Source organism: Dipodomys merriami, unplaced genomic scaffold (genome assembly GCF_024711535.1).
Source record: "Dipodomys merriami isolate MVZ:Mamm:240054 unplaced genomic scaffold, mDipMer1.0.p SCAF_19, whole genome shotgun sequence".
In the NCBI taxonomy this organism is placed as follows: domain Eukaryota; kingdom Metazoa; phylum Chordata; class Mammalia; order Rodentia; family Heteromyidae; genus Dipodomys; species Dipodomys merriami.
The window spans coordinates 9,743,023-9,769,268 of record NW_027203270.1 but is presented as its reverse complement, the minus strand read 5'-3'; the positions used below and the strand labels follow the sequence as shown (position 1 = coordinate 9,769,268).

The following is a 26,246-nucleotide window of genomic DNA, read 5'->3' as shown; positions in this document are numbered from 1 at the left end:
CATTCAACACTGCCTTGCTCCACTTCCTTTTGAAGGGGTCTTCTGTATGGCTGGCTAGGGCTTGAAGGGAAGGGACAGCCCACTCTGATGAAAGAGAGTAGGGAAAGGCCATCAACAAAGACAGACTTGTTGTGTGTTTTGTATTTTTTTTAAAATAAATACACTTTGCATTAAAAAAAAATTCTACTTCCTTTGAGAAACTCTTTCAAACCAGCCTGGACCACATGTCCTTCTCATCTTTCTCTATACTCCCAAACTTGACCTGCTCTAATAACAGTTTCTTCTTCTTCTTCTTCTTCTTCTTCTTCTTCTTCTTCTTCTTCTTCTTCTTCTTCTTCTTCTTCTTCTTCTTCTTCTTCTTCTTCTTCCTCCTCCTCCTCCTCCTCCTCCTCCTCCTCCTCCTCCTCCTCCTCCTCCTCCTCCTCCTCCTCCTCCTCCTCCTCCTCCTCCTCCTCCTCCTCCTCCTCCTCCTCCTCCTCCTCCTCCTTCTTCTTCTTCATTTCTGTGCCTTTGTTATCTTTCCCCATAGACCTAAAGCTCCTTGATTGCATATGGTTTAATCTGACACTTTCTGGTGTCTGCTACAGTACTAGTATCTACTCCTTGCTTAGGAATACTTGCTTGTTGAATGGTGGAACAAGTACAAGAGCCCCAGAGAGTTCTCTCAAGTTGCTTTTATCATCCACAATCATAGCTGTCTTTTGCAGCCTGGGAAGAGGCAGACAGATAGACCACTGCCTAGGGCTGCTGGAGGCCATTGCCACCTTCCTGTATGAACTGAAATCTTTTGTTCTCAAGAGCCACCACCAGAGAGGCAAGCCACGTGCTTGTGTACCAGAACTGGTTTTGCCTGAAACCACTGTGAAAGAGGAACTTCCTGGACAGAGCTGGCATCTGTGAACTTGAGGGATGTCCATTGAAATGGGCCCCTTTAACACCTGTTCTCCAGGTGAATGAACTGTCACATGAGGTAATTTCTGGGTGAGGTAGTACCAACTACTCCACACAGACCCAAAAGCGGGAGGAGCAGGGGTCTGGGTAGGTGCTTGGGTAGGTACCTCTAATAGCATTTAGATTCTCCACTGAGAGCAGAAGAGAAACTGAGTCCCAGTGCTACCCTTTGTTTATTTTCTGAACTGCTTTGCACTTAGCTCCGCTTCTATGGCCGGTCCAGCGGCTTCACAGGAACCCCCAAGTGGTGCATTGGCTCATGCCAGCAGGGCCCAGGAGTTGCTGTTGCAGGGAGATTATTCTGGGACCAAATGGAACTACAATTTCCCAGCCAGCTGCCCCATCATACCTAGAAGGCTTCCTCCCAAAAGTGTTTGCTCTTGAGATAACAAGATTTCGCTGCTTCTCAGAAACTCAGGCCTTCTGTGAACCTGGGAGATAGTATCGCTTCGGTTAGCACAAGGGAAGGGAATGACATTTTCCTTAGGATTTGTCCAGGACCAAGTACTTTATATTTTTGTCTAATCCAACTATCCCGTGGCCTGCTGACCCTAGAAATGACTTTCATCTGTTGGTAGATGAAGCTGAGACCATCACTCACAGGACAAATGGGCAGCTGATCTGGGAATTCGATCTAGAGTTGTCCTACCCCATCCTGGCTCCTTTTGATTCTCACATACATTTCATACATCTGTAACATGCATTTTATGTCTCTCCCCATCCCTTCAGCAGACCCAATCCAGCCCCTATTTGCAGGGAAGGAAGAATTTCTCATTGAGCTTGAAGGTCCTTCCCTCTTCCCCCTGCTTTATACCTCTGTGGGCTACATGGGTCCAGGCGGGTCTCACCAGCTGGAACCAAATCCGTAGCCACTGCTCATTCAAAGAACTGGCAGGAGGCCCAGACTGGAAATGACCGTAGATACCTTCAGTCTTACCATATCGAATATGAGGAAATTGAGGCTCTGAGAGTAGACAGAAGAAGAAAGGCCTGATTTCCCAACCACTATTTTCTATCTTTGATACAAAGCTAGTGTAGTCCTACTAAAGCCATAGTGCACGGGTGAAGAATCTTTTGGTTTTTTCTTTTTTCTGCTGAGGGTCATTTTGATATTTATAACATTGAGTTCAGGCCATACAAAATGATCAATATAGACAGATGGCAACGAGCAGCAAATAAAAAACATGTAATAGCCAGCTGAGCATTGGTGGCTCATGCCTGTACTCCTGGCTACTCAGGAGGCTAAGAATCTGAAGATCATGGTTCAAAGCCAGGCCAGGCAGGAAAGCCCATGATACTCTTAACTTCAATTAATCACCAAAAAGCCAGAAGTAGAGGAAAGACTCAAGTAGTAGAGCACCAGCCTTGAGTGAAAAAGATAAGGGACAGTGCTCAGGCCATGAGTTCAAACCCCAGTTTTTACTTGCACAAAAAGTAAATAAAGGGGCTGGGAAGGTGGTTAGGTGGGCTTGCTTAGTATGCATGAGGCCCTGGGTTTGATTCCTCAGCACCACATAAGGTGAAAAAGCTGGAAGTGGCTCTGTGGCTCAAGTGGTCGAGCGCTAGCCTTGAGCTGAAGAGCTGAGGGACAGCGCCCAGGCCCAGAGTTCAGGCCCACGACCGACAAAAAAAAAAGTAAATAAATTTTACTTACACAAAAGTAAATAAAAAACAAATATATATCAATAAAGCATGCAAGAAGCCTATGTGTCTGTCCCATTCTGTCCCTGTACCAACTGGAATCAGAGGCTTTACGTGGCCTGCAGACAAGCATTCTCCAGCCCTGGGATGTTTCAGTGACCTCACCGTGCACAGATGATTGAACTCTGATTTCCTGTGGTGGTTATAGTGAACACCTCAGGCTATTATGAGTTTTCTTGCTTCCACCAAAACTGCCCAGACATCCTATCCTGTGTCTTGTCTCACTTTGTTGGGGACTGGGACCTAGTAAATCCTCACAGGAGCAGACTAATTTTCTCCTCTGTGATTGAAAAAAAGAACCCAGGGCTGAGCAGGTAACACTAGCAACTGGTAACGTTGAGATCTGTGTTAATTGGTTGGTACCAAGTGGTACAACATCAGAGATTATGTGTGGTAAATGGGATGGGCAGTGCCTCAAACCCAGGCTCCAGATTCCTTAACATCTGTCTTGGTTTTTTGGATGATTCAACCAGCAAGAACCCAAGGCTTCTTTCTACTGTGACCCTTTGGAGAACTCACTCCCACTTAGCAGCTGAACATACAGAGCACAAACCCCGCACTGTACTTTCCTCTAAAAGAGTAGATGGCTAGAGTCCAGTCATAGACAGGGGTCTCCAGCTGCCTGCAGGAGGTCATAGTTTACCTGGGGGTGGAGGAGCAGCTCCCATCTCTCTAAAGAGGCCACAATGAGTGGACTTCACTGCGCAGCCCTGTTGAGCTGAGCAGAATAGAATAAAGGTAAATAGCTCTGAGGCAGGGAGACAACTGGCTTGTCCCTGTCAGCCCTTTACTCTCATTTTAAAGCCTGCATCTCCATCTCTATGTCAACAATTCAATTAACTGAATTTTTTTCTTCAAGAAAGCCTCCAAATTGAAAAACAGCAGAAGTTTCTGCACAGAGTCCTGTCTTGCTTCATTAATCCACTGGGTAGCTTGCTATGGTTTGAATGGAAGCTGGCCTTCCCTAACCATCTCCAGGAGTGCTGATTTAAGGGTATCAAGCCCTCAAATCCTAGAGAGTAGAATCTTTGCCAGACGCACCAGTTGAGTCTCTGGGTCACTATGAAGTCATATAAGGTAGAAAACTCTGCTTGGGTCTCCTGAGTTAATTATCCTTGTTACTTGGGGCATATCTGCAAACAGGAATACACAGAAGTTACAGAGGGCATTCACATCCCTGAGGAGCAGTGTGAAAGGCAGAGCCTGCCTTTTGCACCTTTAGGCGTCAATAAGCTCCGTCAAGCTTGTATCCTTGGCCTGCCCTTCACTCCCAAGGTCCTGCAGGACCGCTCTGTCTCTATTCATAGTAACTCACATCTCCATATGAACCATCACACTACTGAGAACCTCTTCTAGATACCCCCATTGCCTGGTTTAGGCTTCAAGGCAATGAGTCCGATTAGAGAATCTAATTGCTATTTTACAGGTGGGCAAGTTGAGGTTCTGGGAGGATGTACAGCTGAGCAAGGACTCATCTGATGTATTCTAGAATGACTTTGAGAGGGCAAACTTCTTCCTCCATGTGGATGCATGGCCTGGGCTTGGTACTATCTCCAACCTGTCTCCACATCTTTCTTTGTGTCTTGGTTATCTTTGTTTCTGGAATGGTCCTCAAGGCGCAGCAGATACTTCAAGTTGGCCTGGATAGCCTCCATGTTCATACTTATCTTTCTCACCAACAGAACCCAGAGTTGGCTCAGGTATCTGAGAAGGGGTTGCCCCACCCCACCCCCCAACTTCCACCCCCGTCCTGGATTGATCTGAGGGTAAACGCCATCATTCTGAAAAGGGAGATGGAGATTTCTGGTCATTGCGAGGAAGCTTCTAGAAAATCTATCCTTCCTTCTGAGAGCATCTTAGGGACAGATCTCCTCTTCCTCCTCTAACTGCTGGCCCATCTATATGTGACACCCAAGACTACTGTAGACAGCTTGAGATCATCCTGAAGATGAATCCAACACTGAATTCCTGCTTCCTGAATGGGAAGAGGATGAGAGGCTGGGCCTGCCCTGGCATAGGGCTTACTGACTATCATACCCCTGGTGGGGTGGGAGGGTCATCTTAACTCTGAACTTCCTGGGATGCCTTCCTGTATAATCCCCTTAGCATGGGGCTTTCTCCTCTTGTCTCTGGAAGCAGCCTTACTGGCTGGCATCATGCTCTAGACACATGCAAGCTCCCTTCCTTCAATCTTCACGTCCCCAGTGCCTCTCTCAGCCTCCCTGACCCCTCCCTCTGCTTGCAGGATTATACGAAAAGAGGAACTTGAAGGAGAGGACAGATGGGGGAAAAGGTGGGTGGGGGGCTCTACCTAGCCAAGGACAAGCACTTGCCAGCATGGAGACAGCTGACTTTTGTTTTTAATTTTAGGACTCTTGTGGTGGCCATACAGATAAGCTGGGTTCAACAGCCTTGAGTGTGAAAGAATTTTTGCTTCTCCATTAAAGGAAGAGCACACAGTCCATGCTGGGAACTCCTTTCTGATCAGGCCTGAGCTGATTGAAACAGGCAGGAACAGGACCTCAGAGAGAAACATCTGTGCGGCCAGATGTCTACCAAAATGCAACCGATCTTGACAGATTAAAAAAAAAAATGAGTCAGCCCAATTTTCCTTTCCCCCCTCCTCTGAGGAATTTGAATGAAGGACACTGAACAAAGTTACTTGCCAACTGAGGGACAAGTATAAAACAAAAAAAGTATGGGGCGGCTGGGGCATCGTGCTGTGTCACATGCGACATTACAGCTGAGCAGATAACAGGAAGTTCTGCAAGCCCTCTGCAGCCTCTGGGGATCTCAGAGCCCTCGCCTCGGTCACCTCTGCCACCAGGCTCCGCTTCACCACTCCTGGCAATAATCACTGGTGATTGCAGATGCTGTCCCCTTGCCACTGGAGTCCGACTTCCTAGCCTGACATGCAGACTCTTGTGGTTTGCATAGTACATGCCAGTGCTGTGAAGAATTCTTCCCTATAGGGGCCTCGCTCTTTGTGCCTTGGTTCATGCTATTCCTTCACCTTCAATGCCCTTTTTTTTCTGTACCTGGTGCACACACATCAGGTTCATGTTCCTGCCTCAACCCTGGGTAGCTCCATGATTTTCAACCTGTATATGTTTATTCCTTTCCTGGTCTCTTTTTCTTACATTCATTGACTATAAAAATGTATGGGCTTGGAAGGTGGCTCAGTGGTAGAGTGCTTGCCTTGCATGCATGAGGCCCTGGGTTCGATTCCTCAGCACCACATAAGCAAAAAGAAAAAAGCTGGAAATGGCGCTGTGGCTCAAGGGGTAGAACGCTAGCCTTGAGCTGAAGAGCTGAGGGACAGCGCCCAGGCCTAGAGTTCAGGCCCCACGACCGGACCCCCCCCCAAAAAAATGTGTGCATTTAGTGCCTACTATGTGCACTATGCTATTATTAGCAAAGCGAGGTAGAATAGGGAGAAAGTCGCATGCCTGTGCTGGAATGGTGACTAATTCTTTGAGGCCATTGGGAGGGTAAAGTGTCTCTTAGCGCAGATCTGAATGGGTGGGCCATTCCTTCACAGGAATGACTTGTGGGGGTTTGGAAGAACAGTGTTCCTGGCAGAAGGAACGGAAAAGTCAAACACCTGGATGAGAGGAAAAAAGTGTATGAAGGGAGAAAGGAGGTATAGATAGGATATAGTGGTGGAGGTAAGAATGATGGCCACACGTTGGTCAGAGCTGGGTAAGATTGCACAGAGCCTGATTGTCTTTGTGGACCACTGCAGAGAATTTGGGTTTGTCCTAAGCATGGAGGGAGGCTGGGGATGGAGACAATGCAAGAGTCAAGGATTTTATGATTTTATTTGCATTTTAAAAAGGTTAAACTGGCTTTGGGAGGGTGGAAACAACACTCCATGTAGGGTGGTGATCACTGAGGAAGGAGAGCAATGAGCTTATGTATAGACTGGCCATAAGAAGGGGAAGGGCAGGATGGAAAAAGTGGGATTTAATTTTGGGTCAGAAGCAATAGAGTCACCATAGATTGAGATGGGAACAGGTGAAAGAGAGACTTTAGGGGGTGGAGACTGGGTTTGGCTATAGCACTTAACAATCACGTTTCCAGACTGTAACAAATCTCAGACTCCCTGAAAGAAGCATCCTTGAGGTTTTCCCCCACTCCTACTTCTGTCTCCCCCTATCTATGTAGCCCAGAGCTGTACAAACAGAACATTCTTAGGCTAGGATTGATGCATGCTTTGATTTTTCACCATGTCCTTCGATTAGTTCATTTGGTTATCGCCAAGCCATTTCATTCTCATTTTTGATGACTGTTCAAAGGCTGTGAGTGACCATCACCCTGTTGTCACAAGTCAATCTGACTAACTCCATCCCCATTGCCCCCATCAATCCTTTCACAGTTCAAGAAACAGTTCAATTGGTACCTGGGGAGCCCTCAAATGAAGAACTTGCTTTGGAGGGCATTCTATTAGCATGCCTTCCTTCAGGGAGTTGTTGTGAAGACTGATCCCACAGGGTTGTGCCAAATTGGCCAATCAATCACCACCACTCAGCTACCAAACACCTTCTGTAATAAGTCCTTGCCTTTCCCCAGCACTTTGTAGCTCACAAAGCATTTTTATAGCACCTTTCATTGGACTTGTGCAGCCAACCTCTTAGTTGGCATAGCATTAGTCTCTGTATATTGAATTGCCTATTCACTTAACCTCTATAAGTTGCAACCAAAGGCCTAAACTAAGACATACCAAGAAAGGGCCCTAGTGCCTCTCACTAGCCTGGAAAATTTCCACTGAAGACTCCCAAAGCACATGGAATGTGAAATGACACCCACTTTGGGCCCAAGGTAGAGGTAAACACAAATCCCCTCCCTGTCTGTAACTACACAAGGCTGCGTGGGTGTGTCCGCCTTCTAGTTTTTAGTATGCTTATCGGCATTCATAAAATGTACACTATGCTACATGTGTGAATATCTGCTTCCTCAAATAGATAACATGCTCCTTGAGGGGAGGGAATGTATCATATTCATTGCAACATCCCTGTGTGTTTCCTTTTCACCACTAAAAGATCAATAAATGAGTGGTTATTTGAGAAGCTTCTGAGGGGGAGATTCTGCATATTTGTTAAGGAATGTGGCCATCAGCCTGTAGGCATGATGGAGCCAATGGGAGCTTGATTTATATCATGAAAGCAGATGGCAGGGTCATTTCATAAAATTTATTTCTCTGAAACTTGATTGGGGTTTGATAGATGTTCTCTTCCCTTGAAGGTCAGGTTATAGACTAGTTGACTCACTTTTTCTTTCTTACAGGGCCTTCAAAAAGAATGGGGGTGGGATGCTATTCGTTGTATATAGTTTGTTGGATTGTCCTATCCAGGGAACTTCAAGAAACCTCTTGACTAATTGAGCATCTACTATCTACTGACATTGTGCTTGATGCTGTGACAATAGGGTCAGGTGGCTGAGAAGCTCCTTTTTAGAAAACTCTGGATGGGAGGGGGACCTGTGAGGCATGTAGATGGATGGATGGAGGGACAGATGGATGGATGGATATGTAGTGATAAACACATATAGATATGGATGAGTGGGCAAATGAATGAATGAAAACACAAATGAACACAGCAAAAATGCATAGATGGACAGATGGATGGAGGTGAGTTGCTTCCAGGAACTTATGGATATATGTGTTTGACTGAAAGGATTACCACTTTCATGACATAGGATTATTCTTCTGAGTCATTTTACCAGCATTCATTGAAATCCTGAGTTAATGAGCTGAGTCTGTGTAGAGAAAGGCAATGGAGGGCAGCAGCAATGATGTTTTTAAGTGTCAGAACTGCTCATCAGTAGACTTAATGGACTTGCTCAGGCTTTCCTTCTGTCATGTGATCATCCACTCATTCATCCATCCATGTATCTATCCATGCATGGGTTTATTAATGTATTCATTAACATCTTGACCTTTAAAGTGCCTATCTATGTGTCTTCATGACTATGTATCCATCCATCTATCAATCTGTGCATGTATGTTGTATTCATTCATGTTTTCATTCATTCATTCATCCACTCATACATATTTGTATGTCTTTATTGCTACATATCCATCCATCCATCCATCCTCCCTCATTAATGATTGCATGCATTTACTTACCCATATCTCTGTTTTAAAGCATATATCATTTCCTTGCTTAAAATCCCTAAGTGGCTCTCAATTGCCATTAGCTAACATAAAAATTGTCTAAGCATTCACATCTAGTCTTTTTGTTTCCTGAAGAAATCTACTTGAGCCCTCCCTTAGTCAAATGACTATTTCCCTTTCCCTAACAAGCTGAGTCTTGACTCTCTCTTTCTCTTTTCCCACTCTCTTCTCCCTTTGGTACCTTCCCCACCATCTTGCCCATCTCTTCATTCACTTAATTCTTTACACCTTTGTGTGACTTTCCACTTTGCTCCTGCCTTAGCTGTCTGCGGCCAGGATGATTTATCCTTTCTCTGAACTCCTAAAGCTCTTAGCATCCGGCCTACTCTTTGATTGCTTGACCTTTCTGTCCTTGTGCTTATTTTTCTATAAATGTGTTCTTTCTCCCCTAAGACCTTGGTCTTCTTCAGTCTTGTTAGAGACTTTCCTTTTGCTCTGTACCACTTAACCTTGAGCCTATCAGGACCCATATGTGAGTAAGTTAGGAATATCTCTGGTTCCTTCAGCCTGCTACTCAGGGTTCCAGACCTGGGTCTGGGTATATATAAGGCTCTGACCTGAAGACTCCATTCTCAGACCTCAAGTTCATTCAGAAGGGGATAGGGTGAGCTCAGTGAGAAGCCTGTGGTCTTGCTGTCTCACCCTTCTGAGCTCCAATACTAGATAGGAACATCCTCTCACTGTCTCTGTCTCCTGGTCTTTGTCTCTGTACCCCTGTCTCTCTCATATGATGGGTTTTCTGTACACTGATTAGTCTCAGACAATCATACCTCTTCTGTGTGTGAGAAAGAAAGAGAAATAGAAAAGGAGAGTTTGAGTTACCTGTTGCTCTATAGTCATTGCAAAATCATTATTTCTCCTATTTAGGGGTATGGCTAAAGAGTTCTCAGTTCCATAAGTTCCTTCAGGTACCTGCCATCAGAGTTGGGCTACACTAGGTGGCTTTACCAATGAGCCTGGGCCCTCAGCTAGGGAATGCTTATATAGCTGAAATGTCAGGATGGCCTGGCCTATCTCTCTTCACAGAACTTCCCCTCCTTGAGGAGATAGGCTGGGCCTCTTCAAGATATAGCTGTATCAGATCATGGGGAATGTGAACACAGAGGCTGCAGTATCTCTTAAGGCCTTGGTTCTGGGGCCCAGCAATTATCCCTTCCACCACTTTTACTTCACTGAACCAAGTCATGAAGACTGAGATAGATGAGGGTATTAGGGCACAATTTTCAATCTTATCCATCTTGTTGAACCCCACTATAAACACTGGACTGATCGGTCTTGGGCAGTGTACTGCTCCAGAGGACACTCAAGTGCAGACTTCTAGAGATTGTGTAGAATAGCCGGTGCTCTGACCTCGGGAGCATCCTTCCTCCTCACCTAAGGTGTCCCAAAGGTAAGACACACTCTGCAAGGGCAGGGCTTGTGTCTGGACCCCAGCTACTTTCTCTACACCATCCAATTGTGGATTTTTTTTTTTACAGAAATCATATCTGAAATCTACCTGAGGGCTGTTTTGTATTATTCACTTATGTATTGTGTGTCTTCCATGGGAATAAGAGCTTCAAGTAGGGCTCTCCTTTTTCGTGTGTGTACTGACAACTCATCAGTACTTAGAGGCACACTTGGTACTCAGTAATATCTTTGAACACATTAAATCTCCCTAAATACCGCGCTCAAACTTCAAGCTCACATATAGCCAGCGCTTTCATTCTGCCCCTGATAAAAGATGCTCAACATATCTTTTATAGGAAGAGAATTCATTCATTTTCCTACATCAAGTTTGTGGAGACCTCTTTATGCCTATTTGATGAGTGTTTCTGAGAGACTCTTAAGAATCTGAAGAAGGTTCTAGCCCTTCGAAGTAGATAAATTCTTTGGCAGAGCAAAGACTGAGCATCTGGAAAGACAAGAGGGTATTGTCTTTTTCAATCAAGTTCCTTCAAATAAATTCATTCTAGCCATGCAGATGTATTTTGGGTAGATATTGAAACAGAGCAAAACTCCCTCCCCATCACTGGCCACTCATCAAGGAGTTCACCAACGACTTTTCAATGCACCATCAGTTTTGTTCAGATGGGAACGCTCGTGGAGGTGATATTTTCCCCTGCAGGAGCGATTTCAGGTCTATGCTTGGTCAGGACATGAGGACTGTGCCCTCTTCCTTCTTTGAAGCTAGTAATCCAGTGCCCCTAGTCCACCCAGGCCTGCTGACCACACTGAGCAATGTGTTCAATTTACACTGGACATCAAAGATGGATAGGCCAAAAGTCCACAGACATTGGGAAGAATTTGGCTGGGGCCACTCGCTAACCTTGTCTGATGTGAGTTCCTCACCCAGGAACGTAGATAGAACTACTTGTGTCTCTTGGCTCCTTTCCCAGAAGACTGTGGAGGGAGCCTACATAATCAACCTGACAGGTCCTCTGGCTTTCTGGACAAGCACATATTCACCAGAGGTCTTTGTGGGTCCAGCGCATACTTTCCTGGGACTGCTGCCAGGGCCCAGGGAAATGAACAGTGATGACCATTGCCATCCTTCCAGGTGCTGCTGTGGCAGAACTTGATTGTCCCAGGGAATCTTGTCCACATCTACCACACTCACAAGTTCTTTGAAAAAGAGTAAGCTTAGTGCCCTTACCACATCCCCACCACCGGCTGCGTTTAAGGGAGTTCTTAAATAGAGGGTTGTATGCTCCTGCTTCCAGATCAAGTGATGATCTAAGACTCTGAGCTGAACTCAGATCAGACCTTACACCAGGCCCCTGCTGCTTGTTGGAACCAAGGCCAAGACCCCAGTGTGAAGGAGCAGTACCCATGAGCCAACCTGAAGAAGGTTAGTAGATAAGAAACTGGTGTTGTCCGTTGTACCTGCTCCAGGCTTTCCCCTGTTCCAGGCTCCTCCGGCCTCATTGGAAGCATATTGGTTTCATTTGGGGGGAAATTATTGTCTCCTGTCCTCCTGCCTTCAGTTACCTACTTGGCCTGGATCTCATCCCATTGATGATGGGTTCACTCTACCTGTCACCTTTGTGTCCCCAGAAGGACTATTATGAGCACCTGCCTGTCAGATCTAAGGACTAGCCATGGAATGACTAGCATTGAGAATCTTAGTTCTTACAGAGAGAAGGAGAGTCTGCAACTCTCAAAATCTGAAACAGAAGTTTTTTAAAAGCACATAGAGACTAACCACAGGCTAGTGGTACAGGTGAGATTCAGACTGCATGATACACTTACGTGGATAAATCAGTGCAGTGCAGGGACCGAGTCAGTTGGATCACACACAGGTTCTCCTCTGAGGACTCTTTTATATGAAGAGAATTGTTCAGATTCCCTGCTCCCACCTCAGCAACATGGAGATGGTGGACCATTTAGAAGACCTTGTTGTTTTATGAGTCAGTTCACATTATTTACATTAGACATATGCAAACATCCATCTACAAAGAATATTGAAATAAATACCACCCACCTTAAGAAGTAAAACATAGAAAGAGCCAAAGCTCCCACGTGACTCACATAAACATATGTCTTCATTTAACCTTCCTTCCTCAGAGATAACCAGTATTCTTTTTGCTTGTTTTGTGTGTGTGTGTGTGTGTGTGTGTGTGTGTGTGTGTGTCCCAACCCTGGGCTTGAACTCAAGGACTGGGTACCATTCCTGTGCTCCTTTTGCTCAAGACTAGTGCTCCACTACTTGAGCCACTGCTCCACTTTCGGCTTTGATTGGAGACAGGAGTCTCACAGATGTTCCTGTCCAGGCTGGCTTTGAACCACTATCTAAAATCTCAGCCTCTTGAATAGTGTGTGTGAGCCACTGGCACCCAGCTTTGATAACCAGTATTCTTTTTTTTTCTTTTCTTTTTCTGTCGCTCATGGGCATTGAACTCTGACCCTGGGCCTTGTCCCTCAGCTCTTCAGCTCAAGCACTCTACCACTTGAGCCACAGCACCACTTCTGGTTTTCTGGTGGTTTATTGGAGATAAGAGTCTCACAGACTTTCCTACATGGCCTGGCTTTGAACCACAATTCTCAGATCTCAACCTTCTGAGTAGCTAAGATTACAGGAGTGAGCCACCGGGGGCCCGGCCAATAACCAGTATTCTTTTTTTTCCCACTATTTTATTTTATTTTATTTTTATTGTGAAAATACCGTACAGAGGGGTTACAATTACATGGGCAAGATAATGAGTACATTTCTTATCAAGCATTGTTACCTCCTCCTTTTTTTCCCCTTCCCATCCCTTCCCATAGCCCCCTCCCCACCTCCCCCCCCCCCCCCCGCCTCCCCTACTGGATCCTCCCCCCCACCCCACCAAAGTTGTAAAGTTCGTTTTTTGACATAATGACTTGTACATCTCATTGTTGCAATGGGTCCACCTGTATCCCTATTTAAACGATTTGTTTTTTCCCTTCCCCTCCACAAATTATACCAATATCAAATACAGTGAAATAACCAGTATTCTTAAACAGGCGTTTTCACGCTGATTTTTTTTAACTTCTTGTGCACTTGAGATAATAAAGATCAAGTTTGTTAACAGTTCTGTTTGACTGTTTTAAGTCTTTTCTAAAATGATCTTTTTCAATCCATATTTTATTTATTTAGTGCCATTACTGGGGCTTGAACTAAGGGCCTTGCAATCTTGCTTTGGTTTTTCACTCAAGGCTGGTGCTCTACCACTTGAGCCACACCTCTACTTCATGCTTGTTTTAAATCTTTACCTCTTTAGGATCCATTTGTAACCTTTTCTTTCCTTGGCATCCAGGTTCTGGTAGTAGCTATCTATGTTGACCCATCCTGTTTATTCATTTAACATTTAATCATCTACTCCCCTTCCTTATAGGCTATCAGGTTGTTTCTAAATCTCTCCTGCTGGAGTGCTACTATTCATTTTCTCACATATATCTCTTCCTGCATCTGGAGGAGGATTTCTCCAAGGTAGAACTGCTCCATTTGATTTAACTAAATGGTGTCAAATTGCTCACCAAATGGGTTGTGCCTGTTAACATGAAAACCCCCATTGCTTTCCACCCAACCAGCACATGGTACTCAGACTTTTAAATTCTGGTCCATTGGCTAGATACCTTTTCTTGCTTTCGTTTGCATTCTCATGGAGACCAGTAAGCCAGGGTATAAGTCAAGCTCACAGAGTATTTCTGCTTCTCCTTCTTTATCTCACTTTTCCCTATCCTTTATTCATTTTCCCATTGAACTATTGACCTTTTTTTGCATTGACTTATCATAGCATTTCTTAAGAGCATCACTGTTGGTAATTTGAGGCCTAATTGGGTGAAGGAGGTGCATCATTTCAGGGTTTTTTTTTTGGTAGGTTTTGTTTTGTGTGGTGTGAGTGGGTCCATACTGGGGCTTGAAATCAAAAGCCTACGCACTGTTCCTCAGCTTTTTTGCTCAAGGCTGGTGCTCTACATGTTAATCCATGGCTTCAGTTCTTATTTTTTGATAGTTACTTGGAGCTAAAAATCTCTCACAGACCTTTCCTGCCTGGGTTGTCTTTGATCCATGGTCCACCAATGTCTGGTCTGATTGCACATCTTTAGCAACATCTCTGGCCATTCCTTACAACAGTCCAGTAACAACCTCTCCTCACTTAGAGGCCAGCAGCAAACCCTCCACTTCTACCCTGACTGTGTCAAACAAAAAAATGACTTCCGAGGAGTAAAGCTACATTTGGCTGGCAGCCTATGATTTATAGAAAAGCTTTATTTTTCATGATTATCAACCCATTGGTATACAGGTTGCATGTTGTAGCTCTTTGCAAAAATATCCCAGAGTAACCAAATGAAAATGGTTCCTCCCCCTCTCAGAAGTTTGCTTTGAAGAGAGAAAGAATGAACGGTCTATCTACTGTGTCTCAAGTGCTCATCTGGGTGTTTTCTCTTCCTGTATTTGCTGCAAATCTACTAGGTTTGTGACAAATCCCTACTTTGCTAGATGAGGAAACCAAGTCTAATTTGCCCCCATGACAGCCTGTAAATAGTGGAAACAGAGTCAAAACTCAGGTCTGGTTGACTATGTCCGCAGAGTAGAAAGACTGTGACATCAGGAGGTTGGATCTTAGTCCTGGCTGTGTCACTCGCTGGCTATACCATCAAGCCCTGTTGATCAGGCAGTCAGTTTCTACACATGAGTAGGATGACACAGAACCTGGACAAGATCTCATTCTTTCAACAGAGCTGAGTGGTGAAGCATACTCTGTCACTACCAAAGGAGAAGCCTAACTCCTAAGGAAAGGTGCAGACAAAGAATCCCCCATAAAGTGCTCAATGAGATCCATAGAATATCATCGTAATTCCACACAAGAGAGCACTTAGACTGCCCTGGGAACCACCAGGAAATGCAGATTACCATGTAAAGAAAGAACATCTTGCTGCCTTTGGGTACAAATAACAGCATCAAGGAGATGTTTTATCAGCAAGGAGATGTTTTATCAGTAAGCAACCTCCCTTAGGGGTAATAAAAAACAAAAAAGGAAGAGAGGAGTTTTGTGATGAGCATCTAGCCTGAATGATAGCACCTTCAAAGAAATGCTTAGAGGCCACCCACATCTTGCCTTCTCTCCCAGCAGAACTGCACATCTGGCCTCAATTTGTTGGTGACCCTTGGCAGCTGGATAGTATTATCTGTAAAAACAACAACAACAGAAAACCCTTTGCAAAGATGGACATTAGCTAGAGGCTTTCTAGGATTGATCATCATCCTAGTGGAGATCTCCATGCATGCCTGTCTTGCTTTAGTCTCCATGAAAGCTGGATACAAAGCCGAGAATCAAGCTGCTCCAGACTGAATGGCTTCAGGGACAGAGGGGAGGCTGTCAGATAGCAGGGTTCCCTTCAGAAAGGAGGGCGAAGAGGTGAGGGGCTCTTTAAACATGCATGTGAGAGTGAGCTGGAGCCACTGCTGATGAATGGCTCTGCAGATTCAGAGAGGGGCTGCCTGCAGAGCACACCAGCAATTAACTGTTAACACATGGAAATAAAAGCTGATTTGCAAACAGCACCCATCATTTATTTATAGTGTCCCACTGCAAGTATTTTTTAATATAATATAAAGCTAGACATGGTCAGAATCAAACAATCCAAGTAGCTTCAGATTTACCTCCTCATTCAACTTCTCTTTCCAAGAAGCCCACCTGGACTAGTAGTAGATGCTTCATAAATAGTTACATATACATAAATTAATAAATTAAATCTTTTTAAGTTGAAAAGAACTAGAGTCGGTCTATAAATTAGCAACCCTTTTCAAGTAGCTCCAAGTGCCAGGATACATAGCTGGGAGGCAGAATGGCCCAGAAATGTGTACTTAAGAACACATGTAGACTCTGAGGTCTAATCTCAGCCTCGTCTGCTAGAAGTGTGACCTTGAGTATGTGATTTAACCTCTGTGTGCATTGGTTTTCCCCATCTGCAAAATGAGCTAATAATAACTCCTTCCTAAGGGGGGGTCACAAGAATTGAATACAGGAATGAGCCACAAAGATCTTAGAACAGCGGTTTGTTCTCAGCAATTACCCAACAGATGCACAGTGATATTTCACAGGACGACTCAGAAGGCTCTGATTTTCATCTTTGTCTCTCTAACAATGTGTATGACTGATCCCCAGGCCTCATCCCCTTATTCCAAGCCTCAATTTTTTTCCCCTCCTTTATAAAATACAGAGGTGAACTTGAAGCACATCCTCCAATTTTGAAAAACTTTTATCATGTTAAAAAGCAGCTGGTTCTGTTATTTGAATCAAGGCAAATCCCCAGTAGTTCTCATAACTACTGGCTTTTCAAACTGGAATTCGTCAGGAAATAATATTACCAAGGCCAGCCATGGGAGAGTCTGACTAGGGGCTGGCTGGCGTGCACCCAGCCTCCGATGGGGACAATAGTGATTTTCACAAAGGCTGATGTAGAGGTCCAGTCCGCCAGTGACTCGGGCTTAGACAAAGCTTCTCTTCTGACAGTCCCATTCATTAGCTGAGCCAGGGAAAGAGGACGCTATTGGGCTTATATTGTTCCCATTGTTTGCCTTTATTGGACTCTTAGTGCCTCATTGCATAAACTCATAAACCAGAACTGGATACAGTCCACCCTTAATTATACAGGGACAGATGATCTGCATTACAAATTGTCCACAGCCAACCTTGCTCACAAATTATTAATGATTTCTCACTTTGCCTGCTTAAGTCCTTGTTGGCATGAAGGGCTCTCCATTTTTTATGGTGGGCTTAGCAGGCCTGATATGTAAACTGTTTCTGTGTGGATATTTCTCTGTTGGCTTCCTCCATCCATTAGTGTTGTTCCTCCAGAGGATGTACTGTGCTATCTGTCTTTCAAACCTGGTCTATTCAATGTCCCAACCACACCCTTCCTTCCAAGGTAGAAGAAGGGAGCCAACTCATATCCACACCGATTAATGGTTTCTAAGAATTCAACCTCCAAGAGAGGGTAAGCTGTTTTTGCACCAATGTTTAGAGCAGAAACTATAGAAGGAGAAAGACTTTCTTAGATTATATTAGAAGATGCCTGGAGACTTGGAAGCCCAGAGCACAGCACATGCCCAGATTCACCATTAAGCACTTGAGCATCTTGTGAGACCTTATATAAATGATTCTCTGTGAACATATTTGGCTTTATTTATGGGAGATTAAGAATAAACTGCATTGGATTCCTCCCTGAGAAGGGAAAAAATGAGACCATGAGTTGGGGCTGTAGGTAGGAGGCAGGCAAGCACTGGGAACCTGAAGCCAAAGGTGGGGTTGGAAAAGCCCAACCAGAGTCAGGAACACTTTCATTCTTTCATTTTTTGTGTCTGTGCCCCAGCCCTGAACCCTTGGCAAGGTATGGGAATTCTGTTTCTATAAAACCAATTTATTTTTCCATTTATTTGATTAATTGAAATTGCTAATACTCTGGCCTTCAGGTCATAAACACTGAGTAATAAAACCCCTTTTACATCTGTCTGGGACTTTAGTGTTCGTAGACACTTTCACAATCCATTATCTAGTGTGACCCTTAGAATAGCCCTGAGAGGCACACAAGGATGGGATTGAACTCCTAAGTTTATAGACAGGGAGATGTGCGCTGCCCATAGTTAAAGATAATACCTATCAGAGCTGGGACCAGGCATTGTTTTTATGTTCAAAGTCCAGCTGTCCTGTGTAGTAAACCAACTGTCCCACTTACCCAGCAGTTTTAGTTTTAAAACCGAGACTACTCTGGGAAAACTAGTAGGAGTTGCTTCCTTAATTTCAGGAATCCGAGCTGTGGCTTGACACTGGTGAGGCAGACATAGTACCTAGACCAATCAGCCAGAGGTGTTGCCTGAGATCAAGTGTTGGGAACTCCATGGGTCACCAGAGAATAAAAAGTGACATGTGTAAAAGCCAGCTCTTGGTGTGGGAGTAATGAGTTGTGGAGAGATAGGAAGTTGCACCTGCACACATGAAATGGCCTCTCCTGCCAGGGCTGCCACAGAAACAGCCTTCAGCAGAAGGATTCTGAGAGTCTAAGGATACTGAGGCAGGGAGGGGGTGCGATAGGACTTGCCTGGACAAAAATACCCAAGAGGGCCACTAAAGCCTGCAGATGTTCTGTCGCTGGGTCAAAACACCCAGGAGACTAATTTAAAGGAGGAAAGATTTATTTTGGCTCATGATTTCCAAGGTTTCAACCCATGATCCATTGGCTTTATTGCCATGTGCCTCTGAAGCAATCTGCCTATCATGGTGGGGCAAATGGACTGAGGAAAACAGCTCATCTCATGGTGGACAGGAAGTAGGAGGGAGAGAGTGGGAGAGGAAGAAGGAGGAGAGAGTCACAGAAAGAGAAAGAGGAAGGGAGCTCATCTTGTGGTAGACAGGAGAGAGAGAGAGAGAGAGAGAGAGAGAGAGAGAGAGAGAGAGAGAGAGAGAGAGAGAGAGAGAGAGAGAGAGAGAGAGAGAGAGAGGGAGGGAGGGAGGGAGGGAGGGAGGGAGGGAGGGGAAGTGGAGGTTGGGAACAAGATACCCTTCAAATGCCTGCCCTCAATGTCCCACTTCCTCCAACCATGCCCTGCCTCCCAACCCCTTCCAATGATGACTACATCCCTGGATGGCCCAATCACCTCTTAATGCTTAGATCCACTAGCTGGGGATCAAGTCTTAAACACACAACGTTTCCAGAAGACTCTGTATCAAGGCCAAAACAAAGATCGGGAAGAAGAACACAGAAGTGTTGCTGGGATGTGGGAGAACAGGGAAGGTCAGGGTGGAGGAGTTGACTGAGTGAGGGCAGAGATGAGATACTTCCACACTAAGATACAGAGTTTTGTGATCATCAGCGGCCATCGAGAGGTCTTGCTTTCCTGTGGGGGCCTCAGTCTCCCTCTATATTTCCCAGAGCCTAACAACCCTGCCTGATCATGTAGCCAACCTCAGCTTTGCAGGGGAGAAGGGAAGAGGGATGTGATCTTATCCCGAATGGCCTGGAACCTGAGCAGCGTACAGAGCTCTCAGATGAGGTTAATGGGTATTTAGCCCTGAAATCAGAGCAAGAGCCAGGCTGGTCACCACCAGCTCATTTTCATTGCTGTGTTCCCTTGTTAGTTTCTTTCTGGCCTGACCCACTCTGAAGACCTCTGGCCCTAAGAACTTAGCTGCCCTTCACAGTCCCTTTAGGATGAAATCTCAAGTCTCAGGTCTTGGTTCCATTGCCTTCCTCATTAGCATTTTGACTTTATTAATGTGAAAGAATTCAAATGTGATTGGGAAATCGTTAAGCTAAACTGAGACCAGAACAAAGCAATTGAGTAGAAAATTGGGAATACCAGCTGCACTGTTTTTTTTTTTTTCCCCTCCACATCCAGGATGGAACAAATACTTTCTGTGATCAACAAAGGCAAGTAGAGAAGGTGAGATTCTCACTGTGAGCACCTCCACTGGGTGTATGGTCACCATGTGCCTGCCCAGAAAACCCCAGAGTTGATTAGATGCAGGAAGCTCTCTAATGCTGGAGGGTATAGAGATAAGACAAGAGTAATCAGTGAACAGATGAAATTTCCTATCCTTTGTGTGTGTGTGTGTGTGTGTGTGTGTGTGTGTGTGTGTGTGTGTGTGTGTGTGTGTGTGTGTGTGTGTGTGTGTGTGTGTGTGTGTGTGTCTGATGGCAGCCAGGTAAGGCTGTAATTCCCAGCATTTTTGTTTTCTCTTCTGCCCTCTGGTCTTGATCTTTCATCTGTTTTATCTTTCCCTTAGTCTTGATATATTTAATTTATATCTTTTGATTTTGTTACATGTATTTCTCAAAAGCTGCCTCAAGTCCTCTGCAGAACAAAATGAAGAATAAATACACAATTCAATCAGACTCTCTGGCCCCACTAATGTCCTTTTGCTGCAGTGTGAAGAATTATTAACAAAGCCAGGCACTGGTGGCTGTTGCCTGTAATCCTAGCAACTCAGGAAGCTGAGATCTGAGGACTGAAATTTGAAGCATTTGAAGCCATCCCAGACAAAAAAAATTTGAGAGACTCTTACTTCCAACTAACTAGCCAAAAAGCCTGAAGTGGAAGTGTGGCTCAAGCGGTAGAGCAACAGCCTTGACTGAAAAAGCCAAATAAGATAGCAGGGCCCACAGCTTTCTCTACATCATACCATCCCTACCTAGACTCAGGAAAAGTAAGCATATGAGACAAAGGGCAGACAGAGACCATTACTTTTGGTTCATGGTGCCAGGTAGCCACGTCACAAGACAATATTGTTATGACTTCATGAATATCTCCACAGGAAAGCCAATCTGTCTTTTCCAAGGGAACCCTAATTTAGCTAAATTAACATACTTCTAATAAGATGTTTGAACTGTTGAAAGTAGTTTGACTCTGGTCTCGCTAATCAATGCCACAGGCAGAGTGATGATTTTAGAAGGTACATTATTAGTATCCCACTCTTCTGTCTACAACTCTGCATTACCCCAGGTGTACAATTTAACTTCTCACATGATGTAGCTCATGACTATTGTTCTCTACCTTGTTCATTCTTCTCCTTTGGACCCCTGAATAGGCCAAAGGGATTCCTGTCCTTGAGTCTTTACATTTCCCATAACTGATGCTTGCTGTCACATCATCTTGTTTCTTTATGTATCATGGTCCTGCTCATTCTGTGAGTCGTGGTGTTATCTTGCCAGAAATGCCTTCTCTCACCAACCCATCAAACTGACTTTGTCTCCATTACTCTACCTAGCGTCAAAGCCCCCTGTTCTATCTTTCTACTTTCACCTAGCATCCATCACACTCTGCGATTATCTTCTTTATTTATTCACTTGTGTATTTCATGCCTCTCTGAGCCCTGTATATGCTTCAGAAGACAGAGACCTGATCTGTTTTAATTTCTGCAATATCTCAACTCATAGGCTGTGACTAGCATATAGGAAGCTCCTAATAAATATCTGTGACATGAAATGTATTAATGACTTGAACCAGGAGTTAGAAAGCTATGGCTTGTGGACCAAACTGTACTGCTGCCTATTTGTGTATGTAAAGTTTATATTTTATATATTTTCTAAAGCTGTTTTATGCTTCAGTGGCAGAGTTCAGCATTTAGGATAGAAATTACACAGTCCATACAACTGAAGCTATTTACTAGCTAATCTGTAACAGAAATGTCTTGTTGACCTTTGGTGTAAAGCACAAACCTAACAATGGCTTAGTGCATATAAGCATTGAGTAGTTTCTTTCACTGAACACCAGAGGCAGAGGTTCTCAGGCACATCATAATCAAGAATGTCAAGTCCTGTTACTCCTTAACTCCTCTGTGTGCCACTGTGGCTGCCCCAGCTTTGAGAATGGCATCCTTACAAATCAGAGTTCTAAGGAGGAAGGAACTTAGTGAGATAAAGCTGTCACTCTCTTCTCACTTAGGAAGAAACCCCCCACCCCCAAAGATACTAGCTATTGTTTTCCTCCTGTGGTGTTGGGATAGAAGTAGAGTAAATGCTCACTGACAGATGGAACCATTGGTAGATGGAAAGGGCCCTTCAGACGATGTATGACATCATACCTTTGAGACAGAGAGGGGAACAAAGAAGGGAATTGTCTACCAGTATGTATGAATTAAGCACATCTCATTTCTTCACATCTGAGAAAGTTGTTAAAGACAGATGTGTCTCCATTTCTCTCTCTCTCTTTCTCTCTCTCTCTCTCCTTGATAGAACTAGACCCAGATGGGGGGCTGGGAAGGTGGCTCAGTAGTAAGCACTTGCCTTGCATGCCTGAGGCCCTGGGTTCGATTCCTCAGCACCACATAAGAAAAAACATGCCAGAAGTGGTGCTGTGGCTCAAGTGGTAGAGCGCTAGCCTTGAGCTGAAGAGCTGAGGGACAGCACCCAGGCTCAGAGTTCAGGCCCCATGACCGGACCCCCCCCTCCAAAAAAAAGAACTAGACCCAGATGGGTACATTATTACTTATTTCTCATTTATAGACTTCAAATGGATCTTTTGTCTAACCCTTTACTTTTTAACACTTTCTCCCCAGCCTCAAGCACATAACATAACTTCAAGCCAGCAAATCTCATTTGATTTAGAGTTTCCTTAGGAATAGAGTTTGGTGTCATGATAAGGATTTCGTGGAACCAATGCTCACAGCAGCCCAGTTGAGTGTTCGGAACCCCTTGTACCCAGGAGACATTTTAGTCCCACACATTGTTCCCCAGAATACCTCTGTTAAGATGGACTATACTTTCTAAAGGCCATGCACAATTAGATCTTATAGCTTAATCTCAAAGGTATGAGGTCATACATCACTTTGGAGAGTAGAAATCTTGACCGTGGGTGGAGCAGAGGGCAGTGTTGTAATGAAATTAGCACAGGCCCACAAGGAGTAATACCTGGATTTCAGGTCTGGATTATCTATGGTTCTCCCATCTATTCTAGGGAAATCCACTTTTTCTTTCTGGACTTCTGTGTGATAAAGGCATTGTAAAAGAAATCTTTTGTTTCTGGTTAGTAATCTGTCTTTTAGCTACTGACAACCTATCTGGTTTCTACCTGTAGTCAATGAAAACACGGGAAGCTACCTGATACTGTATTTGATAAAATTCTACAGGGTATAACACATAAGCTTTCCCTAGCATCCCTGGCCTACTCTGATTTCTCCCTAGGCCCAGCATGGCAAAGAGATACCCCTAGGCCATTCTTCTATCCCCAACAGGCAGGGCTCATCCATCTTAGTGGCTATCTAGCTGAGCAAGAGAGATTGGTTTCTGTCCCTTTCTGATGCTAGGCTTCAGGAGGCCCCTACTAATTGGTCCAATATGTGAGTCTATGCCTCCATCAGCTCCTTTCTGAGCCGTGCACTCAGCCATCAGTTGCTAAAAGTTTAGGCTACCACAGCATATGACTTCACTTGTGTCCTGAAAATTGTTCTCTGCTGGCCCCTCGCCCCATAGAAGCTGCTTCACTAGGAGATGTCTCAGATGTTAGGCCTTGATGGATATAGTGATAGAAAGGCCTTGATCCCTTTGTCTCAAAGTGGAACCTGACTGCAGTGTCATTTATGTATATCTGTATTCCTGCAATCAATCTGAAAATAGACTGTAGCTTTGCTGAGCTTCTCCTTTGCCTCCATCCTGCTTTCTTCCTGTCTTTGTAACATCTGAGAATAGACCTCCCAGAAACAATTCCTGCACCTACCTACAAATGCAAAATCAAGGACAAGTTTTCTCTTTCCTCACTCACAGCAAAGAGTCATCCTATAAACATTTCCTGATCTCTGCATACATGTCAGGCATTGTGATGGGCATGGTCAACTACCAAGGAGCCTTGTCCTCTCTGAACTTCCATTCTAGTGGAGGCTGTGCTGATTAACTCAATTAGAGGTGTGTGATCTCCCGCTAAAGCAGAGGAAGGAGACAGGATTGAGAAAAAAATAGAAGAGATTCTGAAGACCCTCTTAGGAGGCAGTCAAATGAAATGCCAAAGAGCTTCTGTTGTCTGAGTCAAAAGAGAAGATAGATAGAAAAGGCAATGAGGAGCTTTGATTCTTTTACTTAACTGTTTTGTCTCCAGAGACAAGCTTCAGAATGTAATTTAGTCTACTCTTGATTTCCTCATGGCCATAGTAGGAGTTTTTTTTCATAAGGTATAGTAACATTTGTGGATCATGGACCCCTAGAGATTCATGAATGTTTATAGTCCCTTTCCTTTGAAACTGAAAGCAGGTGTCTGCGTTTACTTGCTGGGTCTTTTATAAGGTTCCAAAAAGCATCTGATCCACAAAAGCTAAGCATTGTTGCTTAGGTTGCATGGCATGTCTTTGTAAAAAGTCTTGAGAAGTGGACAGAGGGAAGTTTAGGATGATCTCCAAACACCCACCACAGATGCTGCAATTTGTGTGTGTAGACAGCTGCAATGACAGTGGAACAGCTGGCTGATGAATGACTTTTCCACTTTCCAGTGATTTTGAACCATGCAGCGACTGCATTTTAGAGCTGATGCCTGCCCACTGCTCACTGCTGGCCATGCAATTTTACCTGATTGGTGAAATGTGCATGTCAGGCTAAGTCATCTGCAAGGTCCAACCCATTATTGATTCAGCGATGTTGTAAGCATCTTCAGAGACTATCTGCTTGAGAATCTGTAGAAAGACTACAGGGTGCACTGGCCAGGCATGGGGCTTCAGAGTCCACAAGCTCAGTTTTGTACCAACTTTTCCATGTGGGCCTTAGTGAGATGGTTTATGATAATCATGGTCCCTCTTCACTGAGTTACTATGGCGAGGAAAAGCACTGGGTCATCAGAAGTGGTATACCAGAGCCAAGCTAAGTAATGCTTTGCTCTTGCATGTGCATATATACATACATATGTATGCATGTATATACATGTATGCACATATGCAAAATATATGTATACGATTTGCATATGCATATGTATATCCACATGTATATGCATAAATATGTATATACACATATATATAGATATAGATATAGATACATACACACACACACACACACACACACACACACACACACACACACACACACACACACACACACACACACACACACACACACACGACCAGGAGTCATTTTGGAAAGGTTACAATGGGGCAGAATCAGCCTAGTACTCTTGTATTCTGAGCTCTTTCACTCTCCTCTCCTTGGTTGGTAGCCCTGGCTGCTAACAACCTTCATTTCTCTGAAGATGATCTAGTCTTCAATATTTTTGTGCTCCTAACTACTACTGCCTCAGAAAACTCAGTTCTGGGGCCTGCTGATGACCCCAAGAGCAGAGTTTGAAAGATTCTTCTCAGTACCAGTAGGAACCTGTTGTTTTGTTTTCCTACTTACACTCCACTCTCATCAGGCCAAGACCCAGTTCTCCTCCTCTGGACCTCTGGGCCATTAGGAAAGTCCTGCTTTACCTCAGATGCAAGACATCCTACATGGAATTATAGGTCACTCTTCCTACGTACTTCACATGACCTTTCCACGTGTTTCTGGATACTAGGCTGCTGTTGGCCACCTGAGATGTCGGGAGGGTGCTGTCATTGGACCAACCTCTGATGTAGGCCATCTTTGCAGACTCTTGTTCAGACATTGGGTTGGGTCTGAACCTTGGTGTTCACTAGTTGCTCTAACTTTTAAGTTACTCCCTATTTCACATCAGGGCACATCTGGCCTTGGGAATTGGCTGGATCAGCTCTGAGCCTGAAAAGAAAGGAACTCAGAGAAGGCCTACAGAGTAGGGGTGAATAGCACTCCCTTGAATCCAGCACTTTGTAGTTTACAGAATACATTTAGGCTCCCTATACCATTTGCTTCGATCACAATCTTGTAAGGCAGATTTCATTATCTCTGTTTAAGTAGGTAGTAAGCTTGGGCCTGGAGAAAATAAGTAGCTTGCCTAAGGCCACACAATTCCTTCAGAAAGGTAAAACGGAAAACCAGGTCTGTCTGACTTGCATCCAATCTCTTCCAACTAAACCACAACTGGTACATCGCTTGTGCAAAGAGGTCAGCCGGATGGGAAAAAGGAGGAGGAGATCAGGAGACAGGAGGATTGAAGATGGAATTTGAGGTGCTTCCCAGGGATGCCTTGGTGATCAAGAATACCTTGAGGGTTTGGCTTCCTTTGCCTTCTCACTAATGACCTATGGCTACAAAAGAACCTGAGGCAGGGGGGAGGTGGAGGGAAGTGTCTCAGCGAGAGATGCTTCTCTTCCTCTGCTCCTTTCTCAGCACAGCTCCCAGGAGGCGAAGTATCTCAGAGAAACGAGCCTGTGCATTGAAACCAATCATATCCGAGTTTTAAATCTTTACATTATTTACAGAGAGATCTCAGGCAGGCGAGTTCCTCAGCATCCCTGAACTTCTATTTCTTCCTCTGCACAAATGAAATAAATGCATCTGTCTTGCCAGGATGGTTGTAAAGATTAAATAAGGAATGTGTGGC

General features: G+C 44.5%; 1 protein-coding gene across 1 annotated transcript in view; it reads right to left on the bottom strand.

The window, feature by feature from the left end:
• The window catches only part of Asic2 (acid sensing ion channel subunit 2), a 1,017,707-nt gene that overhangs the window by 496,222 nt on the left and 495,239 nt on the right, over nucleotides 1–26,246 (bottom strand). The window lies entirely within an intron of this gene.